Here is a 19,560-nt window from a genome sequence, read left to right as displayed (position 1 = left end):
TTGAATATGTGATGGGCAATTCCTGTAATTTGCTGTCAAATAATGAGCACAGACATGGAGCCATTATGTTAAGTTAATTCAATTCTTCCTCTAAAATAAGGGGAATATGTTAAAAAAAAACTCTGGCCACAGTTAGTGAGCCTGATATCTTACTTGATCCTGATTTGAGCTTCCAACACCATATCTTCTATCATCAGGACTGCTTACTTCAATCTCTGTGGTATCATCCAGTTACTTAGCTTCTGCTGAGGTGTCCTTGTTATTGACCAACTTAACCAATCCAGTGAGCCCTCAGACAGCTTCTGAACATTGATCATTCTTAAACATAAGACCGTCCAAAATTCACATCCTAACTCATTTCGAATTCCATTTCATCATCTTCTTTGTGCTGATTGACATACATTCTTTGGCAGTTCACCAATGCCATGGTTTAAAGATGATCATTCTCGTGTTCAAATCTGTCCAGGGCCTCCTACCATCCTCTCTTTTTAAAATCCTCCTGTCCTTTTACTTTACAATATCTCTGTTGCTTCAAGTCTGATTTCTTGTGCAAACATTACCTCTTTAACTCCAGTACTGGGTAGCTAGATTTTAAGGCATCTGTATCCTAATCATTGGAATTCCATCTCTAAATCTTTCCACTTATCATGTTACAAAGTTGTTTTTTTTGTTCTAAAAGCTGTTCCTTTTCTCAAGGATACTATGTCCTTAGTTTTTTTCAGAGAGGTAATAAACTGTTGTCGGTTCCAATTAGTCTGGCTTGGTACAGAGGTTAAAGGGTATTGAGAGGCCTTTTTGTTTATATGTAAACAGATGCAACTTCAGGCCAAACTGGTCATGTTTTAGAAGTGACCTGTATAATTAAAGGGGAGTAGTCAGCACTCTAGCTAAGCAGTTTAGTTCATCCAGAACTAGTTGAGAGTTCAACAGTGAGTGTATGGAAACAAACTCTCTCCCTCTGCCCTTCTAACTTCAACCTGTAACCATGCGCTCCATTCTGTTTTTTTTTTAAGGGGATTTAGTTATTGGGACTGTTATGTACATTCCGAAGAGCAGAATTAAGTCTAGATTGGATAGACTGAGTTCTGTAGGGGCTCTTTATTCTCATCTTTGTGTTTCATTGCATAATTTTGTGAATAAACCTTTTGTCTTTTTTAAGACCTGGTAGTTGACCTTGCTAACCTATTCTGGGTAATTTTCGCTAAACATTTACCAAAACAAATTACAAAGTCGTGGGCTGGGCTTCCTGCTTGAGAATGTTGTGGATGGTCTGGCCTAGTCCATAATAGACTGGGGGCTTTGTGGGATTTTAAACAGTGAGTGGTAGGTGCTAGTGTCTTTATTCCGGGTATTGATTTGATTGGGTAGATAAAGCTTGGGATAGTAAACGCACTTCCAGTCACACAACGTTTTCTGGATATGGATGTGGTGACTCTAGAAGTTTTGCAAAAGGTGAATAAGACCATATGAAGAGACACAGGATCCTCTCTGTCTGTCATGCTGAAGGATGAGGAGATATGTATTCCTGAGGGACTATTGTCAGAAAAGGTACTGGTAACAGGAATTTGTAGTGAGACAAAAAGTGCTCAATTATGTAAAGTGAGGCTAGAGAGAACAGAGAAGAATAGAGAATTTGTGGCAGGAGTACAGGATGAATTCTCAGCTCCAGGAATACAATTTGTCCTTGCAAATAATATAGCTGAATCACCAGAAGGTGCCTACTCTAGTTGAAAAGCCAGTGGAGATGCAGGCAATTGAAGACATAAATGCTCAAAAGGTATTTTGATAGGGAAGGAAAGCAAGAGGAGAAGGCGTTAATGATTACAGCACAGAAGAAAGAACAAAGTTCAGAGAATTGGACATTCCTCAAATCAAACTGGACAATGAGGGAGTTGTCAAACATTGGAATAAATATTGAGTTACCTTCCACAAGAAAAGGGAAATGTCCTGGAAGACTTATTACCATCACTAGGGGAGATATGCAGAAATAAACTGGGAAGTGCTAACCTAATTGTGCATGATGTAGAGATAGGAGATGCTGTTCCAATTGAGCAACATCCTTATAGGTGTAACCCTCTAAAATTGGCACAGGTTCAGAAGGAGATAGCGTACATGCTCCAAGATGGTATAATTGAAGTGAGTTACAGTGACTGGACCACACCTGTAGTCATGGTGCCAAAGCCAAATGGTGCCCAATGATTATGTGTGGACTATCACAAAGTCAACACCGTTACAAAGACTGATGCATATCCAATTCCATGGTTTAAAGACTGTGCCGAGAAAGTGGGACAAGCAACTTACATTTCTGAGTTGGCCTTGCTCAGAGGCTACTGGCAAGTACCTCTGTCAGAGAGAGCAAAGGTCATTTCGGTTTTCGTAACACCAAATCGACTATATCAGTTCAAAGTCATGCATTTGGTATGAAAAATGCTCCACCCACATTTCAGAGACTGTCTAATAAGGCCATTGCCGGGTTACTCAACTGTGTGGTGTATATTGAAGACCTGGCAATTTTAGGTCGCTCAGGGAAGGAACATTTATAGCATTTATCAGACTTGTTCAATCGACTTCGGAAGGCAGGTTTGGTGATAAACCTGGCTAAAAGTGAATTTGACAAAAACCAAGTCACCTTCCTGGGTCATGTTATTAGACATGGACAAATGGCCCCATGGGGTGAAAATGAAAGTAATTGGGGAATTTCCCACACTGTTGACAAAAAAAGCAGTAATACAGTTCCTGAGATTGAGTGGCTTTTACCAGATGTTTGTGCCAAACTTTAGCAGTGTGACTGCTCCACTCACCGAATTGTTAAAAAAAGTGCAAGATGTTTCAGTTGACAGCAGACTGACAAAAGCATTTGACAGCCTAAAAACCACTGCCCCAGTATTAGCCACACCAGATGACATGAAGCGTTTCTAGGTGGCTATCAATGCCAGTGATGTGGGTGTTGGTGCGGTGCTTCTGCAGGAGGGTGATGAGGGAATAGAAAGATCCATCAGGTATTTTCCCAGGAAGTTGAATGTTCATTCACAGAAATAGTTAACAGTGGAGAAAGAGACTTTAAGCTTGGTGTTGGCCTTAAACATTTCAGTGTTTATATGAACAGCAATGCATCTGTAACAATTGTATACACTGATCATAACTCATTGACATTTGTGGAAAAAATTAAGGACAAAAATGCCAGATTGTTTAGATGGAGCTTGTTGCTGCAGCCATTCAATTTGACAATTTATGCAGGTGGCAGGTGGTGAAAATGTGATTGCTGATCCATTATCAACACTCAAATGAGATAGGGAGGTGTTTGGTGGTGGGTGTGCCATGGCCTGAATTTGCATGTGGTTGTTCATGTTTGCATGTTTATTGTTGGTATAGTGTAAATGTGTGTTTAGACTACTAACCGGGGTTTTGAAGGGTTTTAAAAATGAAACCATCTTTAGGTATTGATGGTTCACTGTTTTTAAGGGGGGAGGTGTTATAAAGCTGGTCCTTTTTTCCTAAAAACTGTTCCTTTTCTTAAGGATACTATGTCCTTGGTTTTCTTCAGAGGGGTATTAAACTGTCCTCAGTTCCGGTTAGTCTGGGTTAAACGGGTATTGAGAGGCCTTTTTGTTTATATGTGAACGGATGAGACTTCAGGTCAAAATAGTCATGTTTTAGAAGTGACCTGTATAATGAAAGGGGAGTGGTCAGCTCTGTAGCTGAGCAGTTTAGTTCAGTCCAGAACTAGTTGAGAGTTCAACAATGAGCTGTGTAGAAACAAACTCTCTCTCTCTGCTCTTCTAACTTCAACTTGTAAGCATGTGTTCCATTTATACTGTTTCTTTAATTTAAGGGGGTTTGCTTATTGGGAGTGTTGTGCATATTCGGAACAGCAGAATTAAGTCTAGTTTGGATAGACTGAGTTCTGTAAGGATTCTTTAATCTATTCTTTGTGTGTCATTGTATAACTTTGTGATCTTTTTTGTCTGTTTTAAGACCTAGTAGTCAACCTAGCTAACTTATTCCAAGTAATTTTCACTGCACACCTACCGAAACAAATTTATGTAACCATAGTTCTGGTCTGGGTTGCCTGCTTAAAAATGTTTTGAGTAGTCTGGCCTAGTCCATAACATCCACTTCATTCTCCTCCACTGATAATACTCGTTAAAACCTATCTCTTTCACTCAGTTATTATCATTGATCCTAATGTCACATTCATTAGTTCAATGTTAGTTTTTATTTAATTGCTGTCCTGTGATACATCCAGGGACATTTTACTGTGAAAGTGCTTTTTTTGTTGTAAATAAGCTATTATTCCCTTCATATAACTTAACCATTAGTGTATTTTACTATTACAGGCAATTCTGAGGTAGAGAGTAACAGCATAGGCGAAAAAAGGATCAGATAGAGGTTCTGATTTCTTCATCGTTATCAGTTGGGGCATGAAAAGATAATAAAACCGGGGCATCTGCATTTACACCACCAGCATCATTTATTCATTCTTTTGCCATTAAATGCTCCAGGCGCCACTGAAGCTTTTTGAATTGGCTCTTGTGTTTTAAATGGTTTTTCAAATAATTTGACAGTTAAAATGCCTTGAGACCAGTTGTTTGTGCTTGCCAGAAGCTGTCATTTTCAAGTTTTTCATAATTAATACCTTTATAAAAAGGGAGCTGGCACGAGGCTTGTAGAGTACACTATGATTACAAAGAAACACAAGCTTTCAATCGGCTATGAGAAAACTCAATAAAATTGATCTCCCAAGGTGCACATATTGAAGATTAGTGAAATATACAGTGAGATACAGATTCCGTGTTGTTCTCAATAAAGAGCCTAAATGGTGCATTTCCACGTAAAACAGCTGCATGGGCATATTTTACAGTTTGTTACGCATCAACTTGTAAAATTTCACAAAAAGAAACTCCTCAATGTTTACAGTTGTTTTGAAAAAGATGTTTTGTTCGCAACATGTTTGTGTCTTGGAGATCTTCATATATTAGCTTGTTCATACAAAAACCAAATAGCGTTTTGACATTTGTGACTTTGACATATCTCTAACATTTCCTTTCACCACTGGACCTGAAAACAAGGAGACATCCCAGATCATTCTTTGTTCATTATGGTGAGCCACATATTCTGATCAGGGTTGGAAATTCTATTCCTGCCACAGATTGAATCAAAATTTGCCCACTTGCTGTTAGATACATACTGAAGATTCCTTGAGAGGGGCTTTTTATTATGAGTTTGTACAGTAAGCATGAATCCAGCAAAGTGTGGAAACATTAGGGTGTCAGGCGAGTAGGGTGCAATGGTGGCAGGTAGGTAGGTGACTGCGGGATAGAGTCTCAGTTAAATGAATACATGCTAAGGGTGATGAAGGTGGCAGTGTTGTTTCAGATCTACGAAAGAATTGGATCCTGTGCTCAGTAGAGTCAAGTACAATGGTGTGGGGGGTGGAGGGGAGCTGCAGAAGTTGGGCTGGTGGCTGGTATGGAAGGTGGTCAGGCCACTCTCAGAGAAGGGTGTGCAGTATCCAATTCAAGGGGACCAGCCTGGCAGCTGGGTGTGTAGGTCCGCAGTGTGGAGAGTTGACCCAGGACTCCGATGGGGAGATAGTCATCGTAGCAGCATAAATTGAAGTTGCATGGTGGCGGAAATCCCAATGCAGCTGGCCCTGTGGGAATTGCTGGGTAATTGATATTTCCTTGAGGCAATTAACCTCTGTCTGGAACCTTCTGATAAAGCCCTTACTCTGACTTAGAGTCAGAGATTTCGCCCAAGCTTAATAGCAGCCCTTGGAATAACTAGAGGATTAAATGAGTTCTAACTCCTGTCTAATGAGTAAACTGAACGTCCAACTCATCATTGACCTTTTTGAATCCTTTCTACCCAACCCTGTCAGTCTCCACTCCAATTCCTGACTCCCCACTGACAAATCCTGAGACCTAATACCTAACATCAGCTGAGATCTCCTGTCCTCAACCCAACACCCCAACTTGCACAAAAATCAACAAACATTGAATAGATTCCCCATATCACCTGACCCTACCGTATTTACCCCATTCTCATGATTTGGTCTCATCCCCAACAAACCAACCTTCCCCAAGTTGAAATCCGTCTGACCCAGCAGCATCTAACATCACCCTTCAGTACTCTGTTGACTGCCCCCATCGACTGGGATCCCCTTCAACCAAACAAACCTGACTCCCTGCGGGCCTGACACTAATCTCTGACCTGATAACCTCACCTCCATGGGACCTACACTTCCTCTCTGATCTTATGCGCCCTAATTCACCCAGCTCCACCAACCCTGAGCCCTTCAGGCCCAGCACCTAACCGTCCTTGACATGATCCCTCAGATTACCGTAAGCACTAATGCAGTTACATGGGATCCTAACTCCTTACCACCTGAAACCTTAACTTCCTACACTCCCGCCCCACCTGCCACTTAACCCCTCACCTACCTGCCACTCTAACCCCTTGCCCATCTGATACCCCAGCTCACAGTTAGCTTACATACTTACCCTTTGTCATTAGTTCTCAGAAAAAAAGGCACTACTGCTGATAAAGGGGATATGGTTTCTACTTTGATCCTCTCTGCTTCTGTTTTTGGTGAATCTTGGTTTTGTCAGTTCTGGCTTTGGAAGAGAAAGATCTTAGCCAGAAAAATTCACAGGGATAACTCCTTTACAGATTGGTATGATTTTATCCATCTCGGATTTGGAAATTTAGTTCATGATCCTGGTGATTAAATCTGGGCAACTTTGTTTCTGTTGCTCAGATGAGTCAGCAATAAACTAATTTTGATTCCTCAATAATGATCATGTAGACCTTTACTGTGTCAAGAGTCATTTGCTTTTGAGCACTTTCTTTTTAGCAAATACAGCAATTCTCCTGCATAGGAATTTTGTTGAGTTTCCACTGAACGTATTGCATCCTGAATGAAAGATTTAACAAGAAGGGGCTGCTTCAGCTGCAGTTAGTCCCAATGGTAACTGATTTAAAATGATTTCAATAGCTGCATAGGTTTGTTAGACTGAAATTCCCTCTCTTATGTCCCTGCAGCTCTCTTGGTTATTTAACATAAATGCTGAACATTACACATCAGGGCCATGTGAAATTAATTCCCTGGTCTGTGCTGAGCAAATGGTGACAATAAAGCAGATAACTGGTCTTGTGTCAGTGAGCGAGTTAGCTCTTAGCACTCGTCTGGTGTATTGTCTGCAAGTGTGGTGGTGGCATGATCGAGAAAGGCATTCAACAAGGTATTGGATGCTTATTTGGATAGAACCAGTGTCTAAGGTTACATGGAAAATTACAGAATGGTACTGAATCACTCAGAGAACTGCTGCAGACTCGATCGGCCACATGGTCTCCTTCTGCACTGTACATTCTATGATTTATTGAGTAAAGAGCCCCAAGGACTGCTGTTACACAACAGAGGATTGCAAATTGCAAAAAGCTGTAAACACCTCTACTTCCAACCTGGAGAAAGACAGATGCATAAATGCTGATCATCATGATCGCCTTCACAGACAATAGCATTGCAGTCCTTTCCCTTCTCAGGAGTTGTATTTGTGACTAAACCAACTTGCAGGTTTAACTGAGAATGTATTTGCTGCAACATTCTTCACTGCATTTTAGAAAGGAAAATGTACATGTTAAATACATTTCAAAAATTTAATGTCTGAATAAATTATACACTGAGATTTATAGTCATAATGCAATTCATATGAATATGTATAGTGATTTGTAGAAACACTTCAACTTTGCACTTGTATAATCAATAGACATCGTTTTGGTCAGGTGGGAGAAACATAGTCGAGATCAAACTCTTGCCTCCTGCGGCAAGTATGTCTACTGTATTTCATAATGTAGAATTGCATAATCTTAAGAGAACCACTGGCACTTAATGATTTATTATATAGGTTAATGTGCAGGGTTGTAGCATTACAAATCATAATTCAAATAAAGCACACAATTCCGAAATACCAATTTTATGATTTCACCTTATTCCTTTGGGTTAAGTGTCATAATGAAGCATATTTATCTCCACCTACAGCACAGAAAAAAATGTGTTTTCCAAATACATTTAAATTATTTTCCACCCACATCTAAATTTCCTGTGGATAAGTTTTCATGAAGTCTATTCCACTTGCTCACCATAGCTTCCATGAAACAGCCACATATGTTCCGGAAATATGGTTTACAGTATCAGATGGTTAGGACAAAATAATAGAAACTCATGCATCATTATCTGGTGGTAAGAATAGAAAAGCAGAGAATTTTTTAAGAGATGTGAAACCTTCCGTGTGCTCACACAATGGAAATAAAAGGCCAGTGCACAGGTACAGCAAGTAAATAAGAAAACAAATGGCTTGTTGATCTTTTTCACAAGAGGACTAGTGAACAAGAACAAGAACAAGGAATCTTGCTACACTTGTACAGGACTTTTGTCAAAATAAAGCTGGAATACTCTGCACACTTTTGATTGTATTATCTGAGGAAGGATGTAAAAGCATTCAAATTAGGCATAGGAGTAGATTATGCAACGCTTTAAGCTTACTCCACCATTCATTAATATCATGGCTGGTATGACTCCATATTCTGATCCACCTCCTATAACCTTTAATTCCCTTGTTAATCAAGAGTCTATGTATCTTTGCCTTAGAAATGTTCAATGACTCTGCCTTCACTACTGTCAAGAAGAGAGTTTACAAGATGCATAACCCTCTGAGAGACAATAAGTTTTCCTCATTTCCATTTTAAATGGGGTGACATCTTATATTTTAACTGTGCCACTTTGTTCTCGTCTCCCTCACAAAAGAAAACATAATTTCAACATCCATCCTGACAAGTCCTATACTGGACTTGAAGCTGCTTTGACAAAAAAATCACTGAATTAGTTCCTGGGATTAAAGCAATGCTCTATGATGAGATGGTGAGTAAAATTGGGCTTATATTTTTGGAGTTTAATGGAAATAGATGTACGAATCTGAATTGGCTGGCAGAGTAGACACTTAAAGGTATTGCCCATGCGTGAACAGTACCAGGGTAACAGTCTCAGGATGAAGGGATCATTATTTGGAATTGAGATGAGATAAAACAGTGGAATTCATTATTCCATAGGATATTGGATGCTTCATCCTAGAGTATGTTTAAGACTGAGGTAGAAAGATTTTTGATCCCTCAGGGATATTGAGAATGGGCAGCAAAGCAGAGTTGGGAGCATAAAGTCAACTATCAAGATATTGAATGGGAGAGCACCAAAGGACTAAATGGTCCATTCCTGCTTCTATTTTTTATATCCTTATCCTTAACTCTTCCCTATCTTGTGCAATCTCCAGTTTATGCCAGGGTCATTGAATAAGTTAAGATAAATTCAAAGCTCCTTTGCTTTAATAGGATTATAACCTATGCCCCCTCAATTGCTGCTGTCAATAATGAGACACTCAAGTATTTTTAATCTAATTTTGAGTCAATCAAACTTTATTATTCTCAATTCTGCTCTCACACGACTCTCTAATATTTATCCTGCTCCACCCTAATGATCATTATGCCCATCTTCTCATTACTCCATCTCAGCTCATAGGTAACTCAATTGCTTCTCTTTAGACTAACTGGCACTAACTTATTCACTTGTTCTTTTTCCTCAAGCACTGTTCCCAGTTCCATCCATCGTGACTGTAATTATCTTGAGAAGTGTACCATTGACCTTTCTGCCCATACCAGTTGCCACCTATCCCTGCCTCCAGTGATTTTGAAACACGTCTTTGACACCCACCTGCATCTCCATCATGCCTATCTGAATGACTTCTGTAGAGCCACAACAAGACCACTCCTAGTACAAGTCATTGGTAATTTTCTTGTCCTTTTAACCTATCCTCGGATTTAATAATTCATTAGAAAAAGGTGTAGTGTCAGAGGACTAACAGTGGATCATTTAATTACTGTAATAAAATAGAAAATTCTGGAGAAATTCAGCACGTCTGGCAGCAGCTGTGGAGAGAGAAACGGACATAATGTTTTGAGTCTGACACTATTTGAAGTGAAACAGTTTGGCAATGGTGATTATTATGCTGTTGTCAGAGATGGAGGAGACATCAGAATGGAGGACCAAAGCCATTCTCTGAAGTTGAACTCAGTGGTGAATCCTAGAGGTTGTAAAATGCCTAAGCATTTTCAGAATTAATTCCCAATAGTCCATGGTCACAAATGGTAAGTGAATTAAAACCATATTGCAAAGATAGCAATCTTTGTTTTCCAAAACCAGCCAAGAAACCGAATGTGGCAAATGGAGACATCTTGCAAAGCTTCTCAATATTTGACCAAGAAAAGGTAACATATACAGGCAGTGCAATTGTGAAGGGCTTGGTGATTTTGATAGCTTAGTCCTTATTCTGAGATTTCAAAAACAACTCTGAAACTATGTCTGCCATTTCAGACGTGCAGTTCGGAGCAAACACCATGGCAAGAAGGTATATGAGCTAACAGCCAACATGACAGCTAGTGAGGGATTTTTGAGGTGAATGTAGGAGGTTTTGATTTCAATGTGATATACCGATAGACAGAAGCAATACTGTCCAATTGGAAATGTTTGTTCAAGTGGAGTTTAAAGACTTTATCATTAAAGAGGAATTCTCAACATTGTTGCCTCTGAAATCCACAACCAGAGAAGTTGATATCTACAAAGAGGTCAAGAATTATTTTGTAAAATAGGACATGTCATTGGAGAAGCTAGTGACAATAACAAACAATGGTGCACAAGCAAAGATTGGATATCATGCCACTGTCATTGCAATGTGTAAAGCCCCCAATTTCCCTTCTTTCTTGAGCTATCCCTGTGTCATTTGTCAAGAGCTAATTTATGCCAAAAAAATTGAGATTGATCACACATCCTGTTGTTAGAATTATTATTTTGATTTATGCAAAGGCCAAACATCACTGAAGTTTTCAGTCACTTCTTGACAAACTGACATCTGAGTATGATGATGATCATTTGCTGTACACTGAAATCCATTGGTTTAGCAGAGGACAAATACTGTATTAATTTGTTAAACTTTTATCAGAAATCAAAGCTTTCATCGGGTCAAGAGACGAAGTACCATTCAACTATCAAACACTGCGTGGCTGGTTGGTTTTGTTTTTTAATGGATATGACAGAGAGATTGACTGCCCTGAACTGTGAATTGCAAGGGAAACAGAAAACAGTTGCTGACATGATTAATGCAGTGAGAGCTTTCATGTCGAGACATAACCTTCCAGTACAAAAACCTAGAAAAGGAAAATATAACATTTACCTTCTGTCCTCCAAACACTGGCAGAAAATGAAGCTGCTATTGGGAGCTTGGGTATTGACAAGTGCAGTGATTCCTTGACCATGCTTAGCTAAGAGTTCAACAACAGATTTAACAATTTTAAGCAGCTAGAGCTCTGTGTGATGTTTACTTCAAACGCTTTCATGGAAGTGGCTGTTACTGACAGTTCCGAACAAATTAGTATTCCATTTAACCTTAATTGTGTCACTTCAGAATTGGAAATTCTCAGCCTTCAATTTGACATTCAGTTGAAATCAACACAATTCGCTACAAAATTCTGAAGTCTCATGGATACTGGAAAGCACATTAACATCCACAAATTAGCAATGAAAGGGGCATCTCTATTTAGTTTTATCCATCCTTGCAAATGCACTTTCTCCAACATCAACTTTATCAAATCTAAATTCTGAACCCATTTGATTGATAAGCCTTTAAATGACCCTATCAGAGGTGTCTTCTCAGGAAATACACCAGAATATAGAATGCTGGAGGGCAGTCGGCATACTAAAATTAAGGTAAAGATCAAGGTTCCTCCATTTTAAATGTATAGTAATTCGACCAGGCAATAACTAAATATGTAATCTTAACAATTCATGTATTTGCATCATGTTTTTGTAAATCATGAAATTGTTCATTAATCAGAAGTAGCTCTTATTGAAAAATAAAAGCTTGTTATATCTTACTGGGAAAAAATCCCTCTATTCCCAGAATCATCAAAACAAGTTAAAGATCTTTTAAAAAATATGCACAATTCCCCAAGTTAGCTGAATTTCAGACCCAGGTTAGCAGGAAGCCAGAGCCATGGGAACAGGAGCAAATGGCAAATGAAGTCCAACATCAATACAGTTTTATGGGTGAGGGATGAAACCAAGTGAATCTTCTGACCACAAAAGTGGGGAAAATATTTAAGAGCAGTCCAGCAGCAATGCAGTGCTGCAAGGGGATAAATTCAAGGGCAACCTTGAGTTCGATTGTGGAGAGGGATACCCTGTTCAAAGTTGATAAAGCATGTGGAAAGCCCGCAATAAGGAGCACAAAAAAAGGACAAGAAAAGTCAGTCGGCCGCAGTGAGTAAAATATTACAGTAGACTACATGCCTTTACAGGGATAGATAAGCACTTTGCATGTTCAACACCATAAATGTATGAAGAAACAATTAAGGCTATGAATTGGAAGCTAGGCCCAGCCACTATTACAGAAGGGCATGTGTGCCAAGAGAGAGACTATTTTGGAGCAAGATTGCCAAGACAGAAAATTTTAAAAAATCACAGCAGTCTGCAAATGTCTAAGCCTTAGCAGATGCTGGGGTGCAAGATGTAATCTTCCTGGATATGGAACAGGTCCTCGACAGGTTTTTGGCTAGCATGGTTTTGTAATTATAAGACAATTTTAAAAAATTCATTCACACAATGTGGACATTGTTGGCTAGGCCAGCATTCATTGTTCATCTTTAATTGCCCAGAGGGCAGTTGAGAGTCAACCATGTTGCAATGGTTGTCTGGAGTTACATGTAGGTCCGATCAGGCAAGGATGGCAGATCTCCTTCCCTAAAGGACTTTAGGATTTTTCTTGACAATCATCAGTGGATACATGGTCCTCATCAGACTTTAAATTTCAAAGGTTTTTAAAATGTGAATTCAAGTTCCATCACCTGTGATGGTGGGATTTGAAGAAAAGCCCCCAGCACATTATCAGCTATTAATTTAGAAACCCAGATAATATGTTGCTGGAAAAGCGCAGCATGTCAGGAGCATCCAAGGAGCAGGAGAATCGACATTTCGGGCATGAGCCCTTCTTCAGGAATGAGGAGTCCAAGGACCTGCATGTCCTTGGTGGAGTTGAAGTCTTGAGCCACGGGGTCCTTGGACTCCTCCATCTCCAGACCATAGAAACATGACGGCTAGAGGAAGAGCACATCATCTTCCGCCTAGGTACCCTCCAACCACAAGGGATGAACTCAGATTTTTCCAGTTTCCTCATTTCCCCTCCTCCCACCTTGTCTCAGTCCCAACCCTCGAACTCAGCACCACCTTCCTAACCTGCAATCTTCTTCCTGACCTCTCCGCCCCCACCCCAATCCAGCCTATCACCCTCACCTTAACCTCCTTCCACCTATCGCATTTCCAACACCCCTCCCCAAGTCCCTCCTCCCTACCTTTTATCTTAGCCTGCTTGGCACACTTTCCTCATTCCTGAAGAAGGGCTCATGCCCGAAACATCGATTCTTCTGCTCCTTGGATGCTGCCTGATCTGCTGCGCTTTTCCAGCAACACATTTTCAGCTCTGATCTCCAGCATCTGCAGTCCTCACTTTCTCCTTTCCAAATTAATAGTCTAGAAATAATACTGCTAGGCCATCGGCTTCCCCAATAGTATACAGATATCATGTTTAATGAGAAGAAAACTAATTTTTACTTGGTGAATGTATCTATTCTTTTGGATTCAACACCATGGCTGAGGTAAATATTTCTGAAGCCTTCTTCAATTTAGGGACATGGGAGGTATTATATCAGAGTGAGGTTTCAGATGCATACTGCACTTCAAGGCAATGGAAGAGTGGTTACAGAGATTTTATATGTCATTCGTATTCATTACTTCTTGTTATTCAGTAGCGGTACTTATGCAGCTTTGAATATCCTTTGAAGAAACTGAAGCTGAATCAGACCATGAGGCATCGCTGTACATAATAGAAACCCCAGCCCTTGGACTGTAAGAAGGTAACATGGACCTTGCATTTCTCTCAAAAAAGAAGCTGCAAAACACTGGGAAGAAAATATCTCGAAAGCACAAAAACTACAGGAGGTACTCAAATTGTTAGCCTGGTCTCTCAGCGCAGAAGTACACAGAATACACTCATTAGTCAAAGAGTCATAGAGTGATACAGCACCGAAATGGACCCTTTCATCTGACCAGTCCATGCCAAATATAATCCCAAACTAAACTAATTCCACCTGCCTGCTCCTGACCTATATCCTTCCAAACCTTTTCTAGTTATGTACTTATCGAAGTGTCCTTTAAACATTGTAACTGTGCTCGCATTCACCACTTCCTAAGGAAGTTCATTCTACATGCAAACAACCTTGAATAGATTTACTGAAACTAAGATCTTAGACATTTCTGTACTCTTGGATTCACTTAGCATTGATCATTATGTCTCTGCTGTTTGTTTTGAAAAGAATCATCCCTTTGTTGAAGGAGGTAGCAGAGGTAAAATTGTCTACTTATGAATTTACTATACAGCTACAGCAATATCAACAGCAATCACAATTAACTGAAGTTCCTCCCTGTGATGAATGCTGGTGTACTTTAGGGAAACAGAACAATACTGGCATCTTAAAGTCTCAGCTACACTTCCACAGCTGTTAGAACAGGAACTTGGCAATATTGCAGACACCTTCACTGAAGCTAAAGGACCTGACAATGTTACAGGCTAAGTGCAATTAGCATACCATGTTGGTATATTTCCTAACATTTCAAGGACTAGCAGCTTAAAAAGAAATGGAACAGTTCAATCACAAATAACCACAAATGAAGCTTCAGAAGAGTCAGCAGAGCAGGCAGATGGAACAGCCTGCAAAGTGGCCACGACAGGAAAAGTCTTGGATTACAATGTTAGGGAAGGAACTTCAGTCATACATGACAGAAGTCTCAGAACTTCAGAACAGATTTACAACCATTGAAGCTTCAGGCAAGGGGGATAATACACCAGCCCTATTATTGGACATTAATTGCATAAAACACATTCTTACAATACTGTGCAAATAACATCAAGCTGATATCTGGGAAACAGCCCACAAAGCAGTTGATCAACAATTGCAAGTAGCTAATGAATAGCTAACCAGGGAAATTAAGATACTTAAATGGTTTCATGCCAGTAATAAACTTCAGAAATTATTAATCTGCATTAATGGCAGTTTTATTATTATTATTACCAGGTCATGGAAACACCCTCATGGGCTTTTTCGGGAAACAATAGAGGTTGAATCTCAGGCTCTGCTAGAGTTGAGGACTATCTCAGAGAAGCTTAAAGTCAAACAAGCCAGAGTTGGAGCAGTACCACTACCTGCTAGAAACTGCTGAACTACAAACACAGTTATTAGCAATCACACAACATTATCAAGCCTTGAACATTAAAAAAACACACAAGCTTCTGCTGTGATGGCCATTATTCTTATGCAATTGGCACAACAATGAGATACCTCAATGGTGAAGAAATTCTGTTTTACTGAAATACTTAGAACTCAATTGCCTGTGAATTATTAGCTAAGGAAAATATTTTGCTATAATCAATGAGTAGAAACTGTTGAGAGCGAGAATGCAAATCATCATTTAAGATGGCAAAAGATAATAGTCTATGCAGACTAATGATCGTCTTTGAAAAAAAAAGATTTGAAATAAATGAGAAAGAAAATGTTAAAAGTTAAGTGCTCAACACTCAATACTCAGCCAGTCCAAAACCTAGGTGATATTAATATTACTAGGTGAATTGACATATTGTAGACATCTTGCTATTGTCTAATTTTCCATCCAGCCTGCAGGCCACAGCACTAAGCAGGAACTTCTTTGTGATCTTGGCCCGGACGTTGATCTCCTTGTTGATGTTGATGGATTCCTCTTTTCTCCACACAGGAGCAGCTTCATATTAAAGCATATGTGGATATTACTACTGACATTACTACCAACAGAAAATTAAATTCGTTCTCTAGGACAAACCAGAAAGTTCTCATTTCACTGTCTCCAGGTGTCTCCTTTGTTCTCCTTTTCACTCACCAGATTTATACCTGCCTCAGAGTGCCCGACAGTTCAACGTGAAAGGGAAAATTTCAGCTCCTCGTCCAGGGAGTTATAGGTGTTCACGTAATGGAGGTTATCTCTTCAAATACTTTTTCCATCGTCGCTCTTCACTGTGCAATATAGCAGCTAGGTGTTGTGTGAAGTCACTATCCCACTGCACTGTAATAACAATGGATCTAGATGGGGTGGAAGGAAACTTCAATGGATGATAAATATGATCTGGGTGGCTGAGTGACCTGTTTCTATGCCGTATATCCCATCTAAATGCTGTGTCATGGTTGAAAATCCTTCTCCACGATTTTTGCTTTGTGGCTCCACTCCCACAGAGGGCCACATTCCATTCTGTTTACACACACCTTGGTTATCTGCTGTGACGGCTTCTCCTTCCTTGCTCACTCAGATGAAGTGAGGTTTTTTTCATACAAATGGAGTTATGTTCATATGGATTGAACAAAATTTTAAACATTTAAAATGCAAATCGATGAATCGTTTCACTTTAAAACTCTCTTACTGAACATTGGATTGTAAGACATAAGCGGGCTTGTGAAAAATCACCTTTGAGGAATAATCGATCTGTTGTAGAATTTTCCTCTGACATTTTAAACCAATGGTCTGTCATCAATGTCTGCTGTTTCACAAACATGGAGGCAAATTTTGTGAAAAAGCATACTAAATGCCCATTTTCATACACAAGTTACTGTCTGCTAATAATATCATGGAAATGCTTAACTTTTAAGGACATATTCTTGTGAGCAAAAATTGAAAATCAGCAGCCAATTGTAACATATATACAATAATGAACCTTTAATACTCCTTGGTCAGCTAATGGACTATAAGTCATAATGTGTTGACATAGCTGTGAAATACTCAAATTTTGTTGAATACGGTTAAGTACGATGCAAAGAGGTTAAGTTCAAGATGAGCCTCTGAATATGCTTATAGATAGTGTAACAGAGAACAAAGAACATAATCTTTTTATGCTGGGCTATTGATTTATTTTGAAGCCACAGAATGGTTTCATGTATGATTCAGAAGTAACACAATTCAATTAATTTATGATATTGGAAATTTTAAAATAACACTTTAGGTTCAAAATATCTTCAATGAATTTGAGACAAGCACTTTCATTTGATCAGTAATCTTTCAACATTCTTTGACTTTCACCTTCCAACCTTCTGACTTTACCTCCGACTGTGCAGTTCATGACACTGCTTGCATTCTTTAATGCTCCCCTGGTCTATCAAATTAGTGGAAGTCCTGGTTGGAGACCTATCACTTCCTGATTCGTCACAATTAAGGGCAGCATGGTAAGAATCAAGAATGACCATTCAAGGACCCCATCTTGCTGACACAGGTATTTATTTTCAAGTGGCCTTCATCAAACCGAGGGACCCACCACAGCAAGAGAGGGACCTGCAGAAAGATATTTTTCAGCCCTTTTGAGTGAGCCCCTTGCCCACAACCTCACTGTAAGGTTCTCCTTGACTGGTCCCAGTGATTTCACACCATTTACATGGGGACTCAGTCATGATTCTAAGTCTTAGACCCACTGCAGTACAGGCAATGACCACTGCTCCCATTGGAGAGTTGCTAACCTCTGATTGACTGGAAGCTATTGGAAATGGAAACTGTAGGAGAATTCATACCGGAAATTCACTCTGCCTGGGACAGGGTGGAAATTGGAAGTAAAATCAATAAACCTTTCTACTATCAGGGTGAGAGAGGGAAGCAGCACAATTATATCATCGATATATCAGAGAACGAGTTATAGGTGGGGGATGTAATAGGACTAGAAGAAGGAATATTCCACTTACCCCACAAAGAGACAGGCATAACAAGGGCCCATGTGGGTACCCATGGCCACTGTCTGACCTGAAAAAAGTGAGAGGAGTTAAAGAGCAGTTGTTTAGGTGGAGTTCGAGCTTGGTCAGGCAGAGGAGGGAGATGGTGGATGATTCAGGGCTTTGTTCCTGGAAGAAATGGAGAGCTCTGAGACCATCCTGGTGGTGGATAGACATATAGTAGGCCTCCATGAAAAAGAGGAACCTGGAACTCGCAAACTGGAAATTTTGCAACTGGCGTGAAGCATTACAGAAATCCTGGATGTAACTGAGCAGGGAGTGGACCATTGGAGAAAAGACTGAGGAGAGGTAGAAAGAGTTGAGGTCTTGGGGCAGGAGCAGGCAGACTCAATGGATCTGCCAGGGCAGTGCTGTTTGTGGATTTTCGGAAGGTGGTAGAAGTGAGCTGTACAGGGTTGAGATATTATTGGTTGGAGGTAGCGGGGTTGGGGGGGCAGATTACCAGATGAAATGAGGTTAGTGACTGTAATTGATACAATGGCCTGATGTCCCATGGTGGATTCATGGACCAGGGGGATATAGGAGGAGGTAACTGAGTCAGCCTGTGCAATGTAGAGGTCAGTACACCAGACTACAACAGCACCACCCTAATCGGCAGGCTTCATAACAAAATCAGAGTTGGATCTGAGTGCATGGAGTGCAGTCAGTTTGGGGGGAGATGAATTGAAATGGGTGAGGGGGAACAAGAAATTGAGGAGACCAATGTCACCTCCACAGTTCTCAATTAACAGGTCTGGTGCAGGTAGAAGGTTAGAGGGAGATGTCCAGGTGGACGGAGAGTGTTGGAGGTGGGCAAAGGGGTCTGTGAGACCCCTCACTTTCACTTGGTCCATCTCCAACTCCTCCCTTCCCTTCCTCGACATCTGTTCCTATTTCTAGGGATGGACTGGTCACTAATATTCACTGTAAACCTCTAAACTCACACAGTTATCTGGACTATACATTATTGCACTCTACTTCTTGTAAAGACGCTATTCCATTATCCCATTTACTCTGTTTCCATCGCATATGTTATGATGATGCCAACTTTAACAAGGAAGTCATTGAAATGTTCACCTTCTTCTTCAACTGAGGAATCCCAGCACCCTTATTGACAGGGTCCTCAACCAGGTCTGATCCATCTCCTGCACTTCAGTCCCCACCCCCTCTTTTCCCTCCTGCAACAACAATGGGGTTCCCATTGTCCTTACCTTTCATCTCATCAGCATCCTCATCCAGAAAATCATTATCTACCATTTCCACCACCTCCAGCATGATGCAACCATTAAACACATATTCCCTCCCTTCTCCCTTTCACCTTCTGCAGGAACCGTTCCCTCCGGGACACCCTGGTCCATTCTTCCTTCACTCCCAACAGCCCCCCTGCATCTTCCTCTGCAATCACTGAAGGTTTAGCACTTGTACATTTACCTTCTACCTCCTCAGTATCCAAGGGCCCAAACATACCTTCCTGGTGAAGCAGCACTTTACCCGCACTTCACACAATCTAGTCTATGGCATTCGCTGCTCACAATGTGATCTCTTCTACTTTGGGGAAATGAAGTGTAGACTGAGTGATCACTTTGCAGAAACATCTACATTCTGCCTACAAAAATGACTCGAGCTTCA

The sequence above is a fragment of the Hemiscyllium ocellatum genome, chromosome 22 (genome assembly GCF_020745735.1).
Source record: "Hemiscyllium ocellatum isolate sHemOce1 chromosome 22, sHemOce1.pat.X.cur, whole genome shotgun sequence".
In the NCBI taxonomy this organism is placed as follows: Eukaryota; Metazoa; Chordata; class Chondrichthyes; order Orectolobiformes; family Hemiscylliidae; genus Hemiscyllium; species Hemiscyllium ocellatum.
Note: the sequence above shows the minus strand (reverse complement) of the source record.